Below are 24,622 nucleotides of genomic sequence, written 5' to 3'. Positions count from 1 at the left end.
TTCCTTCATTTGCTGCTATAAATTTCTCTCTAAATATTTCTGTAGTCGAATCCATAAATATTGAAAATTTATCTTGTCATTTTCATTTAACTCAAAATATTTTAAAAATTTCTCTTGAGATTTCTTCTTTGATTCATGTGTGATTGAAAAGTGTGTTTTTTTAATTTCCAAGTATTTTGTATTTTCCAGATACCTTTCTGCTATGGATTTCTAATTTCATTTCATTATTGTCTGAAAGCAGACATTCTATAATTTTTATTCTTTTAAATTTATTAAGGTATATTTTATGGCCCAGAATGTGGTGGTCTGTTTTGGTGAATGTTCCATGTGAACTTAAGAAGAATGTGTATTCTGTAGTTGTTGAATAAAGTACCCTATAAATGTCCATTATATCCAGTTGATTGATTGTGTTGTTGAGTTAAACTATGTCCTTACTGATTTTCTACCTGTTGGATCTGTCCAGTTCTAAAAAGAGGGGTGTTGAAGTACCCAGCAATAATAGTGAATTAATCTATTTCTCCTTGCAATTCTATTAGTTTCTTACTCACATATTTTGATGCTTTTGGGCACATTCACATTTAGGACTAATATATCTTCTTAGAGAATTGACTACTTTATTATTATGTAATGCTCCTCATTATTTCTAAGAATGTTCCTTGTTCTGAAGTCTGCTCTGTCAATAATTCATATAGCCTCTCTCTCTCCCTCCCTTCACCTCTCTCTCTCTCTCTCTCTCTCTCTCTCTCTCTCTCTCTCTCTCCTCTCTCTCCAGGTAACCCTCGTATAACACGATTGTTATGTTTCTAAAAATGTTGTGTTATGTGAATCTGTGTTATACAAAACAAAGAACTAGTACAAAAAAGGGGGCTAGGTTCCAAAAATTTTATAAACCAAAAAAACAAAAGAACAAGACAAACAAATGAGAAACAAAAACTCATAGACACAGACAATAGTTTAGTGGTTATCAGAGGGTAAGGGGAGTGGGGGGTGGGAGATGAGGGTAAAGGAGATCCAACATATGGTGATGGAAGGAGAACTGAGTCTGGGTGGTGAACACACAATGGGATTTATAGGTAATGTAATACGGAATTGTACACCTGAAATCTACGTAACTTTACTAACCATTGTCACCCCAATAAACTTTAATTAAAAAAACATAATATTGTATTTTTATAATTAAGAGAAATACCTTTATTAAAGCAATTTTCACCAAAAGTATAACATATTAATATGTATTAAATAATGTTTTCTTTGTCATCACTACTAAGCACCATTAACCAAGGGCATTTTCTTTTTGACAAGATATCTTCATCCTCTGAACTTTATACTTCACAAACACAATGGATTTAAAATTCTAATAAATTTTAAAATTCTATAGTCAAATCTGATATGACATCCACGCTCGAATGAAAAATTTCAAATGAGATATCTTTTGCTCTTAAAAGCTCTTATTACACTCCGTGTTGTTCGGGGATTTCTCTAATTCTCAAACTGTGTTAGAGTGAAGCCATGTTATAGAAGTGCCGTGTTATATGGGGGTTAGCTGTGTGTGTATATCTATATGTCTATATATAAATATAGACATATAGATATACACACGCACAGATTAATTCATCCACATGATCAAGGACCAGTCTTTTCTGTATAGTTCCAATTTTTGGCAATTTGTTGAGATTTATGACCTAGTTTGTGGTCAATTTTTATAAATATTCAGGGTGGGGGGGTGGCAAGTGCATTCTGCAATTGTTGAGTGCAATATTCCATGAGGTTCATTTTGGTAATCTTGTTCTTCAAATAATTCATATTGTTTATCTTCTGACAGTAGGGTGCTTAAAATATTTCATTATAATTAATTCACTCCTATTGTTGCTTTATATGTATTTTAAGGACATGTGATTAAGTACATACAAATATGCAGTTGTATTTTTCTGATCATCCATTCAAGAAAGAATGACATTTTATCAGATTTATTTTCTTAAGTTTGGTGAACAGCTTTCTCCTCATTCTCCCAGGTTTGATATGTGACTACTTATTTTGAAATCACTTAGTATCACCAAGGAAACACTGACAGAAGAGAGTGTGAAGGCACATACTTACTATGATAATATATAGCTAACAAGTAAGTCAATTACATGCTCCATCCCTTTGTAATTTAGTTATTACTGTATAACAAACCACTGCAAAATGCAGTATCATAAAATAATAAGCATTTGTTATTAATTGTGGATCTGAGGTCAGCTGCACAATTACTTGCGATTTTCACCAGCTCACTCAAGCATCTGCTGTCAGCTGCCTTGTTAGTCTTGAAGATGATCAGGTCCTCTCTCCATGTGGTCTCTCCTTCTCCAGCAGACTTACTTTTGTGTCAGGGACAGAGGTTCAAAGACAGGTTTGAAATGTTTCCATGCCTCTTGAGGCCTAGGCTTGGAATTGGCACACTATCATTTCCATTTAATTTATTGGCCAAAGCTAATAACAAGTCCAGTCTAAACAAGAGCTGGGGAAACAGAGCACCTCTTCATGGGAGGAACCACAAAATCACACTGCAAAGAGTGCAAATAGAGAGAGAGAGAGAGAGAGAGAGAGAACTTGAGACATTTTTGCTGTCTATCATATACTCAACTCTTCTGGGACCTTTAGTGAACCAGAAATAGAAGGGGTCATAATGATTCATTTTCAGGCATGTTACATGATTTCTTCCCCTTTATTCTCACACAATATAATTATATCTGAATTATCCCTATAATTCAGTATAGTATGTTTAAAGAAAATTATGTAGAAGAGAATGGGCAAAGGAGGATGAAAAAGTAATCTTCAACCTGCATTTCTTACAAAATAAACTCCAGGAATGATCTTACCTCTTTCCTGCTACATAATATTTAATTTGGAATTCGTCATTTAGGATGAATTAAATAATTTCAAGGAAGAAATTATTTTAATGAACCTCAGGGCCACCTGAGGTTCAGCCTGGACTAGCTACTGTGTTACGTGGGGACCAGGCCAAACCCTCAAATATATGCATATAAAGTCCCAGAGTATAAAGGTATCTGAACTTCTCTTTAAGGTAAGAGTAAAAGAATTGGACAGAATCCTGGCTCTTAAAGTGTCTTAAAAGGACCCTTACCTTCCTTTGCTGTGACATAATCTTTATAAGACTGCTACCTTTAAACGTCCAATTGCCTTTAAATGCCTGATGATGGCTCAGCCATCCAGGGATTTATCTCAACTCTTTGTTAACCCACTTAAACTTTCAGCCAATGCAATCTCTTGGGAGTATCAAGTTTCATAAGTGTTTTGAGAGTTCCCAACCCTTCAGATGTAATTATGTTCCCTTGAGTGAAATAGAAAAGTATTTGCAACTTGTGGTTTTCAAATCCATTTACAGAAAAGACTGCAGTTGTATAGCTTTTGTTAGATTAAAAAAAGAAAAACAGTGTGTGTGTGTATGTGTACGTCTGTGTGTCTAACCAGCTTTTGTGTTTTGTAATATGAATTAAGATTAAAATAATTTATTCTTAAAATTATTTAATAACTTTGCTTGTTTACACATATTCTAATAAATTTGGTAAAACTTTATTTTCTCCAGCTATAAAAAATGCAAATTTTCTCATCATTTGGGTTTCCCCATGTTCCCTCAGCTCTGGTACATGAAAATAATGAAGCAAGTTACCATTTTATAATTATATTTTTATTCCACTTTTATAGTCATTTTTCATTTTTCTCCTATCAGAAATGTGCAAGAAAAAAACTCATAACTTTCTCACTTCCTGTGGGAGTTAATGGCTGCTAAGGATAATAACCAGCAAAATACTATAAAGAACAATAATGTTTCTACAGTTTCCAGAGTGAAACAATTTGATAGTCAAGACTTTAAACTATAGAGCTTAAATGATAAAAATTAAATGGAAAAAAAAATTAAACAGCTAAGGTTGTTAGAATTGAATATATATATATGTGTATTATACATATATACATATATATGTATATATACACACTATATATATAGTATTTGAAGGGATTTTTAAGTAAGTAATCATATTTAGGGATTAGCCCATTTTCAGGATTTTTCTCTCATTTCTGAGTTTTGTTTCATATATGGTGATATTATCATAATACCAGGGCTTTAGGTCAGAGTCACAGATTCATAGGCACAGTTATTCATGACTCTGAGACTTCAAAGAAATGAACAATGATTCTATCTCCCCTGTTATTCTCCTCCTCTACTATAAATTATTTTGGAATGAGAGAAATAAGTTATGATAAATCTGAGCTAGAATATCTCAGAGAGCAGAATTTTGCCATTTATGTTCAATGAAAGTGTGTTAGAAGATTCCTGTCCTGGAAATAAACCTTGTAATTTCCAGTCTGCAAGTATAAACCTGGCAGGAATTGAGACTCCAAGTGTAGGTCAAAGGGAGACCCCTCCCATTCCTACCTCACATCAGAACTCTCCTAGACTCAGAAAATATCTGTATTACAAACCACTGAAAATTTGGCACAACTCCTTATGTCACTTGCTATTCATTACACCAGATAAACATATTGCAATGTCTTATACAGTTCATAAGGGAAATGACAGCAGTCAAGAAAAGAGGATAATATATATATAAGTGTACTTACATGTATATAAACCATATCATCTACTTGGTGTCTTTCATCACCATGTGGTCAAATCTCCTTACAATATTTTAATTCATTACTCAAGCCCATACCTGGTCAACTTAGCTGTCTAATAGCAATCTCTCTCTCTCTCTCTCTCTCTCTCTCTCTCTCTCTCTCTCTCTCTCTCTCACTCTTCCCCCACCCCCCTTCTTTCTTTCTTTTCTTTGGCCATTGAAATTATCTAAGAACCAAAGAAACTTAATTAGAACAAGGAAATCATCCCTGTTCCCAAATGCCAAGCAACTACAAGTGAAGAATCTGATCCATCAACATTGGGCTCCACCTTAGGTTGCCATCATTGCCATTGAAAACTAATCTCACAAAGGTCTGAAGATGTTCAGACAGAACCTTGGGTATGTGTTTGTTTTATTTTGAGGAACACTGACCGCATTGCTTTTAATGTTACATTTAGTTAAGGAAGCAGTCTACTTGGGTTCCCAAGTAGTCAGTTCCTAAGTAAGAATTCACACTCAACTTACATTCACAATTTATTCATGATTCTTAAATACTGTCCTCCACGTAAGTACATCTGAATCAGAAAGAGATCCCCTGCCTTTGAAAAATGCTGTGCCTAAATAATTCTTCCCTTCATGATACTAGGTGATTATGAATCCAAGTCACCAATCAGGATTTCCACTTCTTATATGGGGAATTTCTTTTTGACACTCATGGAGGCCTTAGCTGGAGCCATTTAATCAGTCACAGAAGTTCATTACGGTAACAGTGAATATTAAAAGAAAACTGGTTGGGGTCTTAACCGTTTTTTCCCAGGAGGATCCTTAAATTTTGTGTGAGACTGCTGAGGGAAGCAGTCTTTGTTAAATGAGAAAAATATGCTGTTCCATATTTCCTCTGAAGCCATGGGTACCTACTTACCTTAAAACTATGTTTCAAGAGGAAAAATAGAATTGATTCTTCTAATAACAGCACAAGTCTGCTCTCATGTGGTTTACTGTCTATAGTTCTAGACATAAAAGTGGATAGTATAATTTTAAATTTTGCCTTGCTAATCGACATCCAGTGGGGACCATGGCAATGCCCCCAATCATTTTCAGCTTATAGCACACATGAAAAATGATTGTATCTCTATGGCATACAGGATAAACTGGGATGGATTGGGAGGTCCGTGTAGGGCTTAGTGAGAAAAAATTATATTTGTAACATAATATAACAATGTTAGAAAAATAGAATAAAAATGATAAAAACAATCTTAACTACTGAATTTATATGAAACTTATAAATAAAGGCTTTTGAATTTTCTTTCATGAGAAACTTGAGCTTGCATTCATAAAAATAGATTTTTATGTTTGATTTTATGACTGAGCAGGCTACAGGCAATTACTAATCATGATTTTTAATGACAATCTTTCTTCAAATCCTTGGGAGTCACATCAAAAAAAGGCTTTGTTCACATGCAGATAATAAAATATTTGTAAAACCATTTTCCATCTTCATAGCTGCTTAAAAACTAGCAAATTTAAGTTATATTGAAAAAATCTAAAAGCACTTTCTCTCATCTACAAATGTAATGATGAAATTTCTTATAGTAATGGAAATGGATTTCAAACCCCCAAAAAACTTTTGTAAATGAGATATTTCAAAAACAACAGAGAACATCTAATTTGCAGAATATACAGCCATTTTTTAGAAAGGTCCTACTGCAGCAAGCTTTGCATCCACTGACAAAACATATGCTCTCAAACGGACAAATTCAGGAGCCCACTCCTAAAATAACACCCTCCAGGACCCTCTGATGGCCTCTCTGATCCTCACCCCCATGCAGTTCACCTTGAGCTGTGTTCTACATTCTGCACATAACCTGTTCTAGCAGCAACCTGGGCTGCTTTGGCTGGAGGCTAAAGTAGATTTCTACAATGCAGAGCCTTTCCTTCGGCCTCAGCAAGCATATTACACTTAGGACTGTCAAATGTGGCTCCTTGAGCTCCTGCTGGATGGCCCAACCTAGGTCCCCCAAAGGCCAAAGAAGTAGTTTTCTAAGAGTGGTCCCCAAATCAACAGCAGCAGCAGAACATAAAAACTTATTAAAATGCAAATCATCATGCCCCCCTCAAGACTTACAGAATCAGAAACTCAGGGCATGTGATTCAGCATTTTGTGTAGTATCAAGCTTTCCAGGCTTCTGATTCCTGCTCAAGTTTGAGAATAACTGGGATAAAAAATAAATCAGTATTTTAGGGAATATCTGTAATCCATTCACAGCACAAAAGTTGGAAAGCCCTCTGTAAGTTTCCTGGTTGTTACTGTTGTTGAGATTATATGGATTTTGCCAACCTTTCACATGAAAAATCTTCAAGGTTGTGGGCCATATAAAGAAGTCTACACACTGTTGTAAAAGTTATTATCTGTATTACTTTCTGTAGAGCTATACTTCACACTTGGCTCAGTGGTCCAAAGTTTTATAGCTACACATTCGATGTCGGTTTATATGTGGCCAACATAAGCAGAGTACATCACTGCCCAGGTAACACTATCCAAGAAGCACCACAAAAACCCTTTCCCCACCGAAATAATAATACTAATAATAAATCTCTCCAATTCACTTTCCATGGTAACTAATATTCCATAACTGGAGATTCTAATTTGGGATAGGGTATTCCACCTGCAGAATTACTCCTTTAAGATGCAAATAATTTAAATGTGGAAAATATAGTAAGTATCCATCAACATGTTAGTCTTTAAGATTAATTTTGGACACCTAGAAACACTGAGAGAATGGGATATAAGACAAGAATGGTTGGCATTGAGTGAAGTGGGGAAAAAGATTCAAAAGAGGGCAGAACAGAATAATCAACGCAAAAGACAGTCTGAAAATGAGAGTGCACTGCATGGTATCCTGATGAGCTAAGAGGCCGTGTGATAGTCTTGGTTCTTCAAGTATAAGTTGAAGCAAAGAAGATTTTTTTAAAAAGAAGGACGAGGAAGAGGAGGAGGAGACACTTTCAGTTGTGAGTTTTCTTTAATACCAGCTTTGGTTAGATACTTCATTTTTTTCGCCACCCATTCACAACGGTAAATATTAACTTGCCCACATACATATCACCAACTACAAATTTGTTTTCACCTCGAAGAGTCTTAAATGACAGGAAGAAATCAATCAACCACCTTATCGGAAGCAACTGTTAGCTATCACTGTTAACTATTGTCCCTGGGGTATCAGGAGTGGAAACATCCTTCCATACCGTGGAGTTTACTGTTTGAACACTAATACCTATTCACCTGTCAGCAAAGCCATAAAGATCTCTCTAGAATTCTCCAAGACAAAAGGAGAGATTTGAGCGCCCACAGGTGGAAGAAACACTCAAGTAGAAGGTCACACACTCTACCCTGAGAACATACTGGGATTTTTTAGTGTTACTTTATTTGTTTACCAAAAAGTATTAGCATGATTTCTTTGCATCTATAGTTTATTTGATGCTAGAGACATTCTTTTGGCCTCAGGCACCCTGAAAACAAAAAACATCTTGGTAATTTTCAAAAATAAAATGTCTCACAATAATGCATTTCTAACCTTCCATTTCTGTTCCCCACAAGAAACATACAGCCGGCACCAACAACCTATCATCACTGTCTCTAAACAATGGTAGTCACAGCCAGTGCACTGTACCATTGGGAAAGAAACATTAGCAGAGCCAGTTCTGAAAAGGACCAGTTTTAGGTCCAGTCTGGCTTGGACACCACTTTTAAGAAACAAAACATATAAGTGTGAATAAAATCAAAGTGGAACTACAAAGTAACTCACTGAATCAACCTTTATTCTCTGAAAAAGAATACCTACCGTATTTAAATGTATGTCCTAGGGCATTCTTACTAAGATTCCCCTTTTTTTTTTTTCAGGTCTGCAGATACTGTAGGCAAATTATATTTGAAAAGGAACAAGAAAAGGGATTTGGGAATGGTAGAATGTGTTTCTCAGTTCTGTTTCCCCTGGACTGGCAGGGTTATCACATACCTTTTATCTTCAGGCTCAGAGTATCTCAACACCACCAGCAGAAAACAGCAGTTTCTTCTGAAAGTGTCTTCATGAGCCCTAACATTCCCTGTTTCACTGTCCCAGGGTGCGTCCCGTGCATTCTGACCTATGGGGCGGAATAAATGAATAGTCTTAGACCCACTCCACTCCTGAGGCTGAGTATAAAATTCCCACTTAAAAAATTTTCTGTGGATGGAGGTAGGATGGTTACATAAAAACAAAAATTGAAGTATTGTCACCAGAAAGAGCAAAAATGATTTCTGGGCATTATAATGTAACAATTGTCAACCACAGTATGAACAGTCCTTAAATGTGAGCTGGAAAGCAATAATGTTAAAAGCAGCATTCAACTTTACTAACAATTATCACCCTAATAAACTGTATATAAAAAAAAAGTAGCATGCACTGGAACAAAAAGAAGTAGCCTAACAGTTGGGAAACTTGGTTGGCTCGTCTTTAATTCATTGTGTGGCCTGGCGAAGTTATACTAAATAAATTGATCAGGCTTTGTTCTGTAGAAGGAAATGTAATTCCCTGCCATAGATAACCATTGTTAAACATATATATATATATATATATATATATATATATATATATATATATATATATATATATATATATATATATATATATATATCTGTTAATAGTTTGAATATATATATATATATATATATATATATATATATATATATATATCTTTTTTTTTTTTTTTACATGTAGAATCTAAATTGGACCCGAGCTACCAGTTTGTGAGGCAGATGCTCCAGGAGCTCTTGCCTCCCATCTGGCACTGTGCTTCAACAGAGTGGCAAGCTTCCAGATCCCTCTGATGACCCATCCTAGGGCAGGAATGACTGTGATGATGACTTCCGATCGTAATTCCATTACCTCCATTGAGGAGGAGTTAATGGTCAGGCCATTCTTCAGCTGCAACATTAAACACTAATTTGGCATAGATTTTGCACATAGATTTCTCATTGGAACTTTAGAAACATTTTATAACACCACTTGTTTCAATACTGTAAAACTTAACGTTTTCAGAAGCATTCATGCAGATCTTTGTCAGATCTGCTTGAGGACAACAGTGTATCATCGTTATTTCTTACTGCTATCTTCTTCCCAGGAGAGAGAAATTTACCAAATGTGCTATGAATGCTACGGAGCTTGGGGCCATAGAGAGCAATTTAAACAGCATTTACTGAAATACTCTACGTCAATATTTTTTCATTGATTAGGAATCGATAATCAAGATATTTCCATAAAGATAATATTTCCTTTATCCTGACAGTTTTGTTTTTTGTTTTTTCCTATCTGGAATACTTTTCCACCAGATACAGCTTGTCTACCTTGCCCTCCTCTTTAAGTTCATTGCTCAAATGTCACCTTTCAATGAGATTGAACGTGACCACACCATGAAAATTTGTAACCTGTCCCAAAGTATTCCCAATCTGCCTTCACTTGCTGTATTTTCCCCAAAGCACTTATCATCTTTTAATATAACAAATAATACAAATATTTCATAGGTTTGTTGTTTATTGTCTGTCTCTACATTCTACAATGAATACTCCATGAGGATAGGGGTTTTTGAGAGCATTATTCAGTAATGTATCCACCGCTACCAGTACTGTGTTTGGTATATGACAGTCACTCAATAAGAATTTGTTATGTGAATGAAGGAATGCATGAGCAAATGAATAAATAAGTAAACTAAAAACAAAAAAGAATGGTGACACGTTATTATTTTTTGAAACAATTTGTTTTGATGGTAAATAACTGGCTGAAACGATAAGATATAATTTAATAAGAAAAAGAAGTTAGCATTATTGAAGGAAGCTACCTTTACAGCGTGTAGATCACCATTTAAAAGTAAAATTGATCACTAATTGTGCAATATATATTTGGCTTACTGGTGGCATTTTTTGACATATACATATTGTATATATTTAAGGCATACAACTTGATGCTTTGATATATGTATAGATTGTGAAAAGACCACTACAATCAAGCTAAATAACAGCCATTACTTCTACATGGTTACCATTGTGTGTGTGTGTGTGTGTGTGTGTGTGTGTGTGTGTGTGAATGAGAGACAGTTGAGAAGATTCAACTTAAGATCTAGCAATTGTGAATCGATAATAACATATTTCCATAAAGATTTCAACTATGCAATAACATATTGTTAACTATACTCACCTTGTTGGACAATAGATCTCTATAACTTACTCATCTGCATAACTGAAACTTTATAACTATTGACTAAGATCACCCTATTCCCCCTCCTCAAGTCCCTGGCAACCACCTGGGCATTTTTTCATTTATAATTTTGGTTCTCTCTCCCTTTTTGTGTTCATATCTCAATATAAAGTCACATTTTAAACTTTCCAGTTTGCTGGGTCTAGGAATGATATGCTGGTCCTCATGACTCTTACCTCACAAAACGTGATACATTATCTTTTTTCTTTTTTTAAGTGGTAATTATTACTACTAATTAGGATTTTGCATCTTTGTATGCTGGGGTTTCCATAGGTTCTAACATTGACAGACATTGATTCATTTAAATAAACATTCTTGATTATTTAACCCTCAATTATATTTTTTTCTAGATTTGCCAAGGTGATTGTAAATTATTTTGTTGATTATTTCTATTCAGTTTACCACCTTAGGTTTGGTCCATGGGTCACATGTAGGACAGCCTGGCCCACTGAACAATCAGGCTTCAGCAGCTCAAACAGCATCAGTCAAAGCCACAACCATACATGTGACCACGATAGCCATGTGGACTCTAGTCAGAAGTAGCTATTTTATCTCAAATTGTTGTTTTCATCAACCATTACTTCTGAGTTAGCCTATCCTAATTTTACATAGCTCTATTTTTCATAGATGGGGAGCAATTTAGATGTTCAATTAGTTAAAATTTATAGGTGAAGAATAGCTTTTGTATTCATCGGATAAAAATGATTTTCACATCCTGTGTATCTTATCAATTTTATAAATCTGATGATTTTACTTTGGTTTTACACAGTCCAATTTCTGGGTAGTTAACATATTTTAAATACATTATTATACAACACTGATGTAATATTTTAAATACAAAGCTCACAAAATTAATAATCAGTATAGCATTCTAAATGACACTATGTATACTTTACATTTTTATATGTCTTCTCCAAGTGTTAGCCTAGGTGTTGCACAAATTTTAGTGTATAACTTATGAAACAACATATAACATTTTAGTAAACACTACTGGAAACTTATACATGCCTTTCTTTTGGAACCTTTTATAATACTTTCCCCTTTAGAGTATCATAGTGGACAAATGGCCTTTACTTCAACTTGTAACTTCTATTTACAAATCTAATTATTACTACTTGGTCAATTGAAATCTCTTTAAGTCCATTTCTTTGTTCTTTTTAAATTACCCTCAGTTATTTTCAAAAGTATTTGAACAAGATAAAAAAAAATATTTTTGAATTAAATTATACTCTAAAAAGCCCTGGATTTCACTTGTGAAAAATAATGTTAAAAATCAAAATATGAGTGCTAGGGGTTCACATTGTAATGTTTTATGTGAGTACAAGTAGGAAATAGATTGCTATATTCCCATTCAACTATTGTACCCTTTGGCAAGTAAAAAAAAAAATGTTCCTCCCTCAGGAATGCACCAGAAATTTCAAAGATGGTATTTTTGACAGCATCTGCATACTATTACTAGAGAACAGAAGTAAAAGACAGAATGGGCATACTCAATTTTTTTGAAATATCATTGACATCCTCCATTAAGTTTTCACTTTACAACAAAATACAGACTAAGATTATGTTAGTGTGTGTGTGTGTGTGTGTGTGTGTGTATGTGTGATTTACAATACATATCAGTTGTAAAATCATTTCATCTTCCATATACACACAATACTGCAATCAATTCAGAAGGTGGTAAACTTCAGAATTTTGGTATAAAGGCTAGTTTAGAGAAATTTTAAAGTGACAATTGTAGCAGCTTAGGAATTTCAGTTTTTATGTAAAAGTCTGAATCTTCATGGATTAACGTATGTCATGTTTGTACTCTTGATTTTGCATTCAGTAACAAATGTACCTTTACCTCAATAAAGAAACAAAGACAATCTGAAAAAATTAAGATTCTCCAAAAAGTTTATATTACTGATAGAAATGTTATTATTTTACTCGAATGCTTTTATGCTAGAAGAATTTGTTAAAGATATCTTCAAATCAAGAGGTCATAAGCTTCTCAAAATTGTTATACATACATTTTTATCTTCATTTAATGTAAAATTCTCCAAGTTTGGAATCAGAATCTTATAAAATAAATTTGCATCATGTTTACCAAAGAAATGAGGTGGCAGATGAATCCGTGATTTTGGGACTCAAACACAATTTAAAAGGTTCACCCAGATTTTTTTTCTTCATAAGATTTTAGCCTTGGGGATGGGTGTAAAGGACTTTAACACCCAACCTTCTACACTTTAAGCATGTGGCGATAGTATGGACGCTATCCAAATCAAGATGTGCTGTCAATTTCCAGAAAAGTCATTCAGAAATTGAACTTCATTTTCAGCGTAAGACTACAGTGAAAAACAAAAATATTGGTTTAAAACATAGTTCAATCTCTTGCCTGTATTGAAGTTGACTGGTTGGAATCCATTTAAAACTAAATAAAGGTAACAATCTTTCAAATACATGCTTAATCACCATTAAACATTTATTCATTTCAGAACAATAATATACTTGCATTTAAAAAAAATTTTTTTGGAAAGGTCTTATAATTTTGCTGAAACAATTTTGTGTCTAAATACATGTAAAAAATTTCCATTTAAAAAGAAGGACCTTACCCAAAAAATCTGAAAACATTTAGAGATAAAGACACGTGTGCTCCAATGTTCATTGCAGCTTTGTTTACGGTGGCCAAGACATGGAAACAACCAAAATGTCCTTCGATAGATGAATGGATGAAGAAGTTGTGGTATATATACACAATGGAATACTATTCGGTGCTAAGAAAAAATGATATAGGACCATTTGTGACAACATGGATGGATCTTGAGAGTGTAATGCTGAACGAAAAAGAAGGACCTTTCACAATACACACGATCTTTCTCAGTTTAAAGCAACGGGGGAGAAGAGAAGAGAGAAAAGCCACCAAGGGTTTCCCCTGCCTTTGCTTGCCAGCAACTGCACACAAGAGCACCACAAACCCCAGCAGGGGAAGGAAGAAATGAGGCTTAGGTTTAATATTATTCAGGTTTCTTGCATCTTCAGCAAGCTCCTGGACTACTAGCCTCACATGCAGCTCAATGCTTTAACATCCTCTACGGACCCCAACCCATGCTCTTCCTGTTCCTGCCTTTTCCACATTGTGAACAGCAGATTTTCTAGACTAGACCTGATTTTTAGGACACAATGTCAGCAACATGGCAGAAATTTCAAGATATCCAGGAACACAGAGACCAGTTAAACTGCCGTTCCACTGACCTTATACAGAGGGTATATTATACAAAAAAAAAAATAAAAAAAAATGTATAGACATTTTCAGAAAGGAAAAAACTATTAAAATTGTAATACTCAATATATACCAATAACAAAAGATGAATACAAGTCTGTATATACCTTTTTTTGGCATCCCCGGTATTCTCTACAAAGACATTACATAACATTGAGATAATTCTAATATCACCCCACCTCTCCCCAGATTTTGACAAAGTTATTTCTTCCTTCTTGAAACACTTTTCAGGGCTTTTATGACACCTACTCTTTTGGTTATTCTTCAAGTTCTGCTGTCTTTTCTCATTGTCTCAAACTATAAAATTTTGAGCACCCTGGGCTCAGTCCTCAGACCTTTTCTAATTATAAATACATTCTGTAGTTAATCTAAGAAATCCATGGGGGCAAAGACCATCTGTATACACTTATACAAATTTGCATTTGTAGCCCAAATGCTTCCTTTGAACTTCAGGCTCCATATTATTAAACACTGCCAACACCTCCATTTGGATGTCCAACAGACACCTGGGTCTCAATATGCTCAAACCTGAACTACTGATCTCAGCCACCACCACACCGTCCCATAGCCTCTGTGACAACCTCCCCTCCCCACCACCACCACCAAGGACTTCCTCTTCTTAGGAAATGAAACTTCTTCCTTCTAGTTGCTCAAGCCAAGAGACATTACTTTCATCATTGATGCCTCTATTTCTCCCATAATCCAATCCATCAGCAAGTTTTGTTGACTCTACCCTCAAAGTACACTGAAAAGACAATCACATCCCACTACAACTACCAATACCTCAGTGGTCCAAATCAGCAATATCTCAAAATCCTCCCAGCTGGTCTCCCTTCATCCACCCTTGACCTCCACCTATATCATTCTCATTGTTCTTTCAAAATATGAGTGAGATCACAATACACTTCTGATTAAGATTTCTAGGTGGAAATTCCTGCCTGTTCTCAGGAATTGTTTTCACTTTCCCATTCCTGAATCCTGAGAAAAGTTGGTTGGAAATAGGGGAAATAAGCTCCTTGAACCCAGATGGTTGGTAGTATCAGCCATCACTTGTGGAAACAATTCATCATGGAGAACAGAAAACAGTTTATATCTCGGGATTCAGGAACAGGGAAAGTGAAAAATATTCCCGAGAATGGGCGGGAATTCCCATCTGGAAACCCTACTTCTGTTCAAAAGTCTTGGTGGTCCCTCATTTCACTCAGCATCGAAACCAAAGACTTTACAAGATCCTATATGATTTCACCCCTCTACTTCCAATTTCATCTTCCACAATTTTCCTTATTCGCTCCACTTTAGTCACACTGGTAAGGCAAGAACCCTTCCATGCCAGAGCCATTTAGTTCCTGTTCTCTCTCAGGAAATGATGAGAGAACATGAGTAATTGACGCACTTCTTCATTTCCTTAAGATCTTGACTTCAGTGCAATCCTTTCAGAGAATACTTCTAGACCACTGTGTATAATAATTCCTCCTAGCACTTTCTCCCTTTACCTGCTTTTTTTCTTTTCCCCCATAGACTTTATCACTCTCTCTTATATTCATATTTGACATTCTGACTTTCTCCATCCCATCCCACCATTAGATTATAAACTCTATAGAAACAGGTCATTTATTAAAAGCTGTATTCTCACACCTAAAATAATACCCGACATATGGTAGACATTTTTTTTTTTCATCTATCTGAGCCAGAGGAAGATTTAGTGCAATGCTAATGGAGCTTAACCTTCAGTCCCTTCACTTGACATGGGCCCCTGCAAGTACTGGAAATTATTGGAAGGTACTCAGTTTTCTAAGTGCTGAGAGGGAAGCCAGGTTAGAATTATGAAATTTGTATGCATAAATGGAAAATTGCCTGAAGAAACATCAGAAGAGACTTAAATCGCTAAGACTGTAAGTTGTCATAATGTCTTTTCTTATTCTAAATAAGAAATCATTCTTACCCCACATTTTGTTTACATAATTCTGTATTCTTTTTTCTTACGTGGATTCCCCCATATGATGTAAGGACCCACAAAGCCAGCATCTTCCAAGAGAGATCAGCCAGCTTTTCAGGAAGCGGATTGCAGAGAAGTTTGCTTGCAATCAAGTATCCTCTTCAAAAGAGGATATCCAAACCCCATATGTCCACTCTTGGAATCAGAAATGATTTATCTTAGCAGCAATTTCCATGTCTAAGGTAGATTTAATGGGCAGGTCTCTCTCTATCCTTTTAGCACCAACCTTAAGAGTAAATTAGCATGAATCTTATACAAAGATCCCTAGAGGAAATTTGTAAGTAGTGAATGTATCTTTGGTTGAAATAATGTAAAATTACATGTGCTGATCATGGTAAAACTCATTTTTAAAAAGGAGTTAACAGTCACAGTTTTTCATTTTCATGTTTTTCTTAAAAGATGGAGAAAACAAATAAATAAAATAATGATGAGTATTAATGGAATCTTCAGATCCATAAATAAAAACTTATCCAATCACATTTTCTTTAAATTACAGACTTGTCAGAATTTTCTACATTTTATCATTGGTACATTTCAAACAGTTCTAACTTTTGTTTTAAGTCATAAATTCTGTTTTCTTTTTTCCTTCACTTTCCTTAGGTCTCCTTTATGATTACTGTTTATTATATTAAGCATGAATAGTTAGTTCATTTGTCTTTGTTTTTATAAGTAATAAAATTATTCAAGGCTAGAAATTTAATTTTGAATAATATTTTGCGTTCTATAAGTTTTGACGTGTTGTTTCCTTTAGATAGGGTTTTTGTTTTGTTTTGATTTTCTCTTGAAGTTCAAGTAAATGGACTTTGGGTAATTTTTTACCACAGAGTTATTTGGAAGTATTTTATTGTTTCCTATACTTTCAAGAGCAGTGTGTGTAGAAAGTCCTAAGGAGCAAAAATACTCCAGTAGGAATTAATACACCCAATATGGTGATATGGGTCTCTAATGAAGGGAACCAGAGATCCCTGGAGAAATGGCTGATTCTAGGGAGGGACAAAATGAGCCAGAAAGTAAGAAAGTGAGAAAAAAAAATAGAAGCATGTCCCAAAGAGATGAACCTCTTTAAAGGGATTCCTACTGGCCAAAACTAGGATAACTGAAGCATCCAATTAAGGTGTGATAATTAATTAAAGATCTTACTGAAAAATAGGAGTCCTTGAATTTATTATGACAATTCATATGTAAATAAATGACTAGGAAAGAAAGGAGGTCCTTGCTTATAGAAGAATGCCAAATGATGACTGATAAATGTGAAGGGAATGCTGGAACTGGACAAATCATCATTTTGTAATCATTATAGTAAAGATTAGTTAGCAGAAAACGCACCAATTTGTGCTAAATGCAGACGAAAATTCTGATGAGAAGTAGACTTTGTACATCATTTTAAAGTGTCTCCCCACAGATTGTTTTTTATCTACAATTGGGGAAAAAATAAAAAAGAGTAAATAGAGAAACAACTGTAGACCTTAATCAGGTGATCAACATTAACTTCACTCACGAGGGTCAAGTAGACATAATATATGTCTGGATGTGACATAATATCACTAACATCACTAATGTGTTAGTCTTTCCTGGAATGTATAATCTCAGTCTAACCATGAGAAAACATCAGGTAAGACAATAGAAAGATTATTATATTAAAAACAAAGTGGGGAGAGAGCCTCTGTCCTGCCAAAGTACTAATGTCATAAAAGACAAAGACTGTGGGAATGCTCCAGATTAAAGGAGACTAAAGAGACGACGCAAGCAAAAGCAGTATAAGATCCTGGAATGGATCCTGTACTGGGGGGAGGGGGGGGGGGGACACATGTTATCAAGGATATTAGGTTATTTGACAAAATTGAAATATGGATGACAGATTAGATGAAAGCATTGTGCTGATACTACCTCTAGTGACGTTGATAACCACACTGTGGACGTGCCAGAGAGCACTTTAATTTTTGGGAAATACTCACTTAGGCATTTAATGACTATTTTGAGGCGAAGAGCCTTGATGTATGTGACTTTTTCTCAAATGGCCGAGAAAAAATGGTACGGATGTGTACATACATACAGAACCAATGCAAATGATAAATAATAAAGCAAATGGGGAGAAAATTAACCATAGATGAATCTGGGTAAAAAGGTGTATATTCAATATATTCTTATTCTTGGTCTCAAATGAAATGTTAAAATTCCAAATGTTTACCATGAAGCTGGGATTTCTTTTACATTTATTTTATATGACAATTGCTAGTTTGTTATTTACTGGTCTGAAATTATGGCCTATCAAATATCTGCTTTTTGAAATTTGTTGGCATTTTCGCGGTAGGTCAATTTTTATAAACATCTAGGGCACTTGAAAAGCAGTTATTCTTAGTCTATAGAAATATGTGGGGCTTTTTTGTTGTCATTATGAAAACTTTATGAAAATTATGGTATGCTATATGGAGACTATTAGATCACAAACCTTGTTTTTAATGTGAATTTAACCATTATAAAGTACAATGCTTTGTCTTGCTTAATAGCTTTTTGACTTGATTACCTGCTTTAATATTAAAATTGTGACCTCTATTTTGATCATTACAACTTTTGTTTAATTGTAGTGTACCGTTAAGTATATTAAAAGCTTACCCTTAGACTTCTGGTGAAATTTTATTAATTATCTCTTGAAGCTCACCCACTATTAGACTTCTCATAAAGGATTCATGGGAATATTTCCTCAGTTTTTACATTATTAAAACTGTTTCTCTCTAGTCCTTATATTTAGGGACAACTTGGTAGAATCTAAACTTCTTGGTTCACACTTTCTTTCTTATCTTATTAATGTTGCTCCATTGTCTCTGGCATTGAGTGTTGAGCTTATTCTGCTGTCATGTTGTTTTCGCTACACTTACATAAAATTGGAGGTTTATAAGTTTTCCTTTCTCTCTTAACTTCCGTGGAAATGGATTCTGTGGGTTTTATTTTCCTTCTTTTTTCATCTATAGTAGGAAGTGGGAAGAAGTAGGAAGTGAGTTGCTATCAGAACCAGAACTCTACGCAATCTTTTAACCTCTCACCATCCATTTGCCTATCTGGAAAACACAGACTCCCACTTCAGAAGATTACATGAGGATTAAATAAGCTATTTATGTTAGAAACTTAGTGCACTGCTTGACACACAGAAAATATTCAATGAACATTATTTCTGTTTGGGAAGCATTAGTCACTGGTAACATATTTAGGTTTTGAGGCTAAATCTTTGTTCATCAAGACATGACTGATAGTTCAGGCTCTTCTATTCACATAAAATAATATTATTTTTTTTTAAAAAGAGAACACAATTGACTTCTGATATCAAGAATCATACATTGCCTTCTGAACACCTATACTTAAATACCAAACCAAATAATGTGACTAAGCCCTGGTAACCCACTGTGTGTCTCTGAGCGAACTTAGATTGTATATGAGAAGGGAATTATTAGAATCTGTACTATTTATATGCAGACTGTAATATTTAGCAAAAGCCTAGGAATTTAAATATTGAGGATTTCTTGGTGAAACTGCATATTTTGTGAATGAGGCAATGGAGAGTTTACCAGAGCACTTATGAATGAGAGTACCAGTTTCCTTTAGAAAATGAATGTTCATATTTTAGGCTGTTGAATGAAACAAGCTAAAGCAATCTATTAGCTGTCTAAACTAAAAATATATTAAAAAACATATTGAAAGTGCCAAAAACTGGGTGGCTTAACAGCTCTGATGGCTAGAAGTCTGAAATCAAGGTGCTGGTAGGGCCATGCTCTCTCTGAGGGCTCTGGGGAAAACTCCTTCCTTGTCTCTTCCCGCTTCTGATATTTGTGGGAAATCCTTGGCATTCCTTCGCTTGGAGATGCATCATTTCTTTCAGATGACCATCTTCTCCCTCTGTGTCTTCACACCACCTTTCCTGTGTGCATGTCTGTCTCTGTGATCAAATGCCTCCCTTTTTTTGTTTTTATAAGAACAGCTGTCACACTGAATTAGGACTCAACCCAATGAACTCATTTTAACGTGATGACCACTGTAAAGATCTATCTCCAAATGAGGTTACATTCAGGACTCCTGGGGATTAAAATTTCAACCTATGGATTTGGAGGGAGATAAAATTCAACCCACAGAGGCCTTCTAACAAACACGATTTTTCTTTTTTACAGTATTCAAACTATACTTAAATGAGAAACACCGTCACAAACATTATTTGAAAATATAGCATCCACAAATGCTTTCCTTTTAATAGTAGTTAAGGTACGTTGTTAAATAGCCTCATAGCTGTTTAATGAGAAGAGAAGGACTATTAAAACTACATCTGAGTTGCGCTGATTAATAGCGTGTTCTTTCACATTTATTTACGATTCCAGGAGCTGAGATCTGCGTAACGGTGTGTAGACCTTCAGAATGCTCCCTTTTCCTAAACTAAGTCTTGAGCTGGGACAGGTTTCTCATTATCAACCTTGCAAATATAATTATCTCGGTGCCTGAAATAGTTTGTGCCTGAACCTGAACCAGAAAAGCCAGCATTGTCTTCCTCATTAAAGTAAACTGGTCCAACACGATTAATTCCAAGTTTGCTTAACATTCTCTACTAACGGATGGATGAGAAACTCCTAACTATCTACCAGGTGGGTTTTATTTATGCCAAACAGATGTTACTGTAATGTCTTGGCACTAACAAAACAAAAGCAAAAACTTGTCTTCATAAAAAAAAAAAAAAAATCCTCATTAGGCAATCTATTTGCTGAGCCAGTGGGTACAAGTTTAGAATATATTATTCCAAAAGTTTTGGATTATACTTAATATGCTGATGGGAAACCAAAACATAAAGCATTATAAGAAAAAGTTGCAAGAAAAAGGATTTCGTATTTGGAAGCTTCTCGTGTTTATAATACTACTCAAAACACAAATGGACTTCAGAACACTATATCATCCTGATTTTTCTTAAATAACAAGTGACCACAATCTTAAGAGGACCAAGTAGACTCCAGAAGTATCTCATGCTCTATTCCTAGAACAGTTTTACAATGAAAGCATTTCCGTTTCAAGGAACTGCAACATTTTACAGAAATACATACATTGACCCGATGTAGTACAGCATTGAGGGAATAATCCAAAAACACAATGCTTCTTCAGAATGTAGAAAAAACACTATTTCGGTGAGAAATTAATAGAAATTCCATGAAAAAAGGGCTACACAGCCAACAAGTTTGGAAAGTGGGCTCAATCATCCCTACTGAGAGATTCACAAAGGTATTAGCAAGTAAAGCTTTGAAAAAACTCCAGTCTCTCTCTCTCTCTCTCTCTCTCTCTCTCTCTCTCTCTCTCTCTCTCTCTCCCTCCCTCCATCTCTTCTCTCATTTAATTTTAGTATTTTGAAAAGCATGTGTCATAGAACCAAATATACTTTTATTTTATACCCAGGGATATCCTCATATTCTAGAAAGGAACAAGCCAGACAAAGAAATCTAAATCATCAGATGAAACTTTTGGTTTTATTAATTTTCTTTTTTCTTGTCTATTCAGGAAGTTGAAATAAATTCTTGCCAGTTACTCTCCCAAATAAAAAGTGGTTTTACCAAAGTAGGTCCTAGAATAGGATTCTTGATCATGGCTGCTGCCCATTAGAATAACCTGGGGAGTTCTGAAAAAATATGGGTGCTAGGGGCCCATCTTCTGAGAGTCCGATCTAATTGGTCTGATGTCGAGCCTGAGTACTGATATATATATATATATATATATATATATATATATATATATATATATATATATATATATATTTTATTGGGGAATACTGGGGAACAGTGTGCTTCTCCAGGGCCCATCAGCTTGAAGTCATCCTTCAATCTAGTTGTGGAGGGCCCAGCTCAGCTCAGCTCCAAGTCCAGTTGCTGTTTTCAATCTTTAGTTGCAGGGGGCGCAGCCCACCACCCCATGTGGGAATCGAACCGGCAACTCTGTTGTTCAGAGCTCGTGCTCTAACCAACTGAGCCATCCAGCCACCCCCTGGTATATTTTTGAAGTAGCTAAGATTGATAATCATCACCCTAGACCAGTGGTTTTCAAACTCAGGAAGAGGAAGGCAGGCATTGAGAACCTTAAAAGAACCATCTTCCATCATCCAGATGCATGATGGCAGGTTTTCTTTCCTATTTCTTCTTTCACAATCACTTTTCAGAAAGGCTTCCCTCACACCCATCCAGAATCTATTGGGGTTGTGAGAAGAATATGCAGTTTCAAGAGAAATGGAAAGAACGCATTTCTAAGGGCTCTAAATTTATTTTGACAAATTACCAAAACTTTATGGTTCTTTCATGTGGACATTTAAAAACTATGATCCTTAGGACTATGATCTCTTTAATTCCAGAGTTATCAGAAGGTGTGAGAAAAATGTCATCTAGATCTAATCTGGGAGATTCTGGGGAAGAAGGGAATGATGAAGTATCCTGTGTTGGTGGAGAACAGTGCAGGTTTGGTGGGCACCTCTTCAGACTGGTTATACGAAACAAAATCAGGTGCTGAAAGTTCTCAAAGAGCAAAGAAGGGGAGAGGCTAATCGAATATGTCCACAGGAAAAAAAAAAAGGAAGACCCCAGTGATAAGCTGTGATAAGCTGATTTTTTCTATTTTTCCAGACACTATGTCCCCTAGTATCTGTCATATGAGATAAACTATTATTTAAGAGGCAGCCAAAATTAGAAAGGGATTGGAGAGTGGGGAAATGTGGGGTTGTTCTTTTTCTTTCTTTTGTAAACCTTATTTATAACATTATCACAAAACCACCGTATAAATAATAACAATATTGGACTCAGATTGATGGAATGACCAAACTGCAAAAAAAATTAAATAAAATACATATGTAAAGTATGGAAGAAGGTCAACATACTCAGAACACATGGAAAAGATATATAGGTATACTAGCTTCTAGGACCGGCAGGTAAGCAGAACCCCAAATCTTCACTGGCATGCACATCTATAAAGGCTACTGTCTGCAGATCAGATTTCTTGGTGCCCAACCATTTTCCATAAGTCCAAATAAAAGAAAATGCACCCAGACTGGTCTGGATTTGAGCCAAGGCTCAGTCCATCTGAGTTGGTACACCGCATTGATCTTGGAGTTATGGAATCGATACAAGAATGGATTAGGAGACACAGTAGAGTTCACTCAGCATAATCACAGCTCACATTCATCATCCTCAGCCTTATTAGTCCAACACAGTCGACTGTAAGTGCATCTCTCAGCACGGTACTGCAGCGGTGAACAAGGGCCAGTTACCCAGACCTTCTGCAGAGTCTTGCCAACAAGTCATGCCAATAGGCTCCAAGGCCCATTTTGAAGTTACTTTTCTACTAAGTTGCAAATGTTCGTGCTTTTATTTCCATCGTATTCCCATAGATAAGATGCCGCTCATATGTTCTCTTACGAGTCTGAGTCAAGCCAGACTTTGTCTTTCTTAATGTCACCTTAGAAGCCCATGGAAACTTGGCAGTGAAAAGTGGATCCTGGTCCTCCTAATACTCCCTTAAGCATTCAAAACAGAAATAATAGTCCTGGGAACCCTGGGAAAGCTGACAAAATCTTGTTTGAGGCTATACACAGTCACTGAACGTTTCTTCTTTTCACCGGAAAACCATGCCCAACAAAACCTTAAACACACTTGCTGTTGCCCAGGGAGATAATCTATATCTGTATATTTCTCTTTCTCTTTCTCTTTCTTCTTCTCCTTCTCCATCTCCATTTCCATGTTACAGAGTCCCACACAGACACACACATATATCTATACACACACACATATATGTAACACATAATATATGTGTTACACTTATATGATACCTCTACTATATTACACTTACATGTATTACACTTTTAATCATATACCTAGAATTAACTAATAAGCATAGTAATAAAAGTTATATCTTATAAAGAAACAATTTATAGGTCAGCTTGTCATTATACACAGGGTAAAAAAATTCCTGATGGGTCCTATGTAACTATAGACTTCATCAGCAGTTTTGCACAATGCCTAAGCCTCCCTGTGGCATTACTGGAAACTACGTTTTCTTCTGCCCGGAACAGTGTCAAAGAAAACATTTTGTAACTCCAAGTTTTAGGGCGACATCAGGTTAACTCAGTGCCAGCCTTGTTCCTGGCACCAATTCACTTTGTTTTCATGTGAGGAAAACAGCAAAGATCTCTTCAGGTGGTTACTGTGGTGAAGGAGTAAGATAGTAAACCTTGTTAGGCCCCCTCAAAGGGCAAACCAGCTACTGAAATTGAAGTGGGGATGAGAAGGGAGAGTGGGAGAATGTTATAAACCCATTAGGTTCAGAACCCTTTGAAAAGAACTGTGATGGGAAATGTGTTTGTGTCTACATAAAGTATGCGCTTCTGTAAGAACTTGTGTCTGCTATGTGGTGACCTAGGGCTTCTAATTGCCTACCCAAAAGACTCAGATCCCTGGATTCA

This window comes from Rhinolophus sinicus, linkage group LG09, assembly GCF_036562045.2.
Source record: "Rhinolophus sinicus isolate RSC01 linkage group LG09, ASM3656204v1, whole genome shotgun sequence".
NCBI classification, from domain to species: Eukaryota; Metazoa; Chordata; class Mammalia; order Chiroptera; family Rhinolophidae; genus Rhinolophus; species Rhinolophus sinicus.
The sequence above is the reverse complement of the archived record's forward strand: the minus strand, read 5'-3'. Positions refer to the sequence as shown.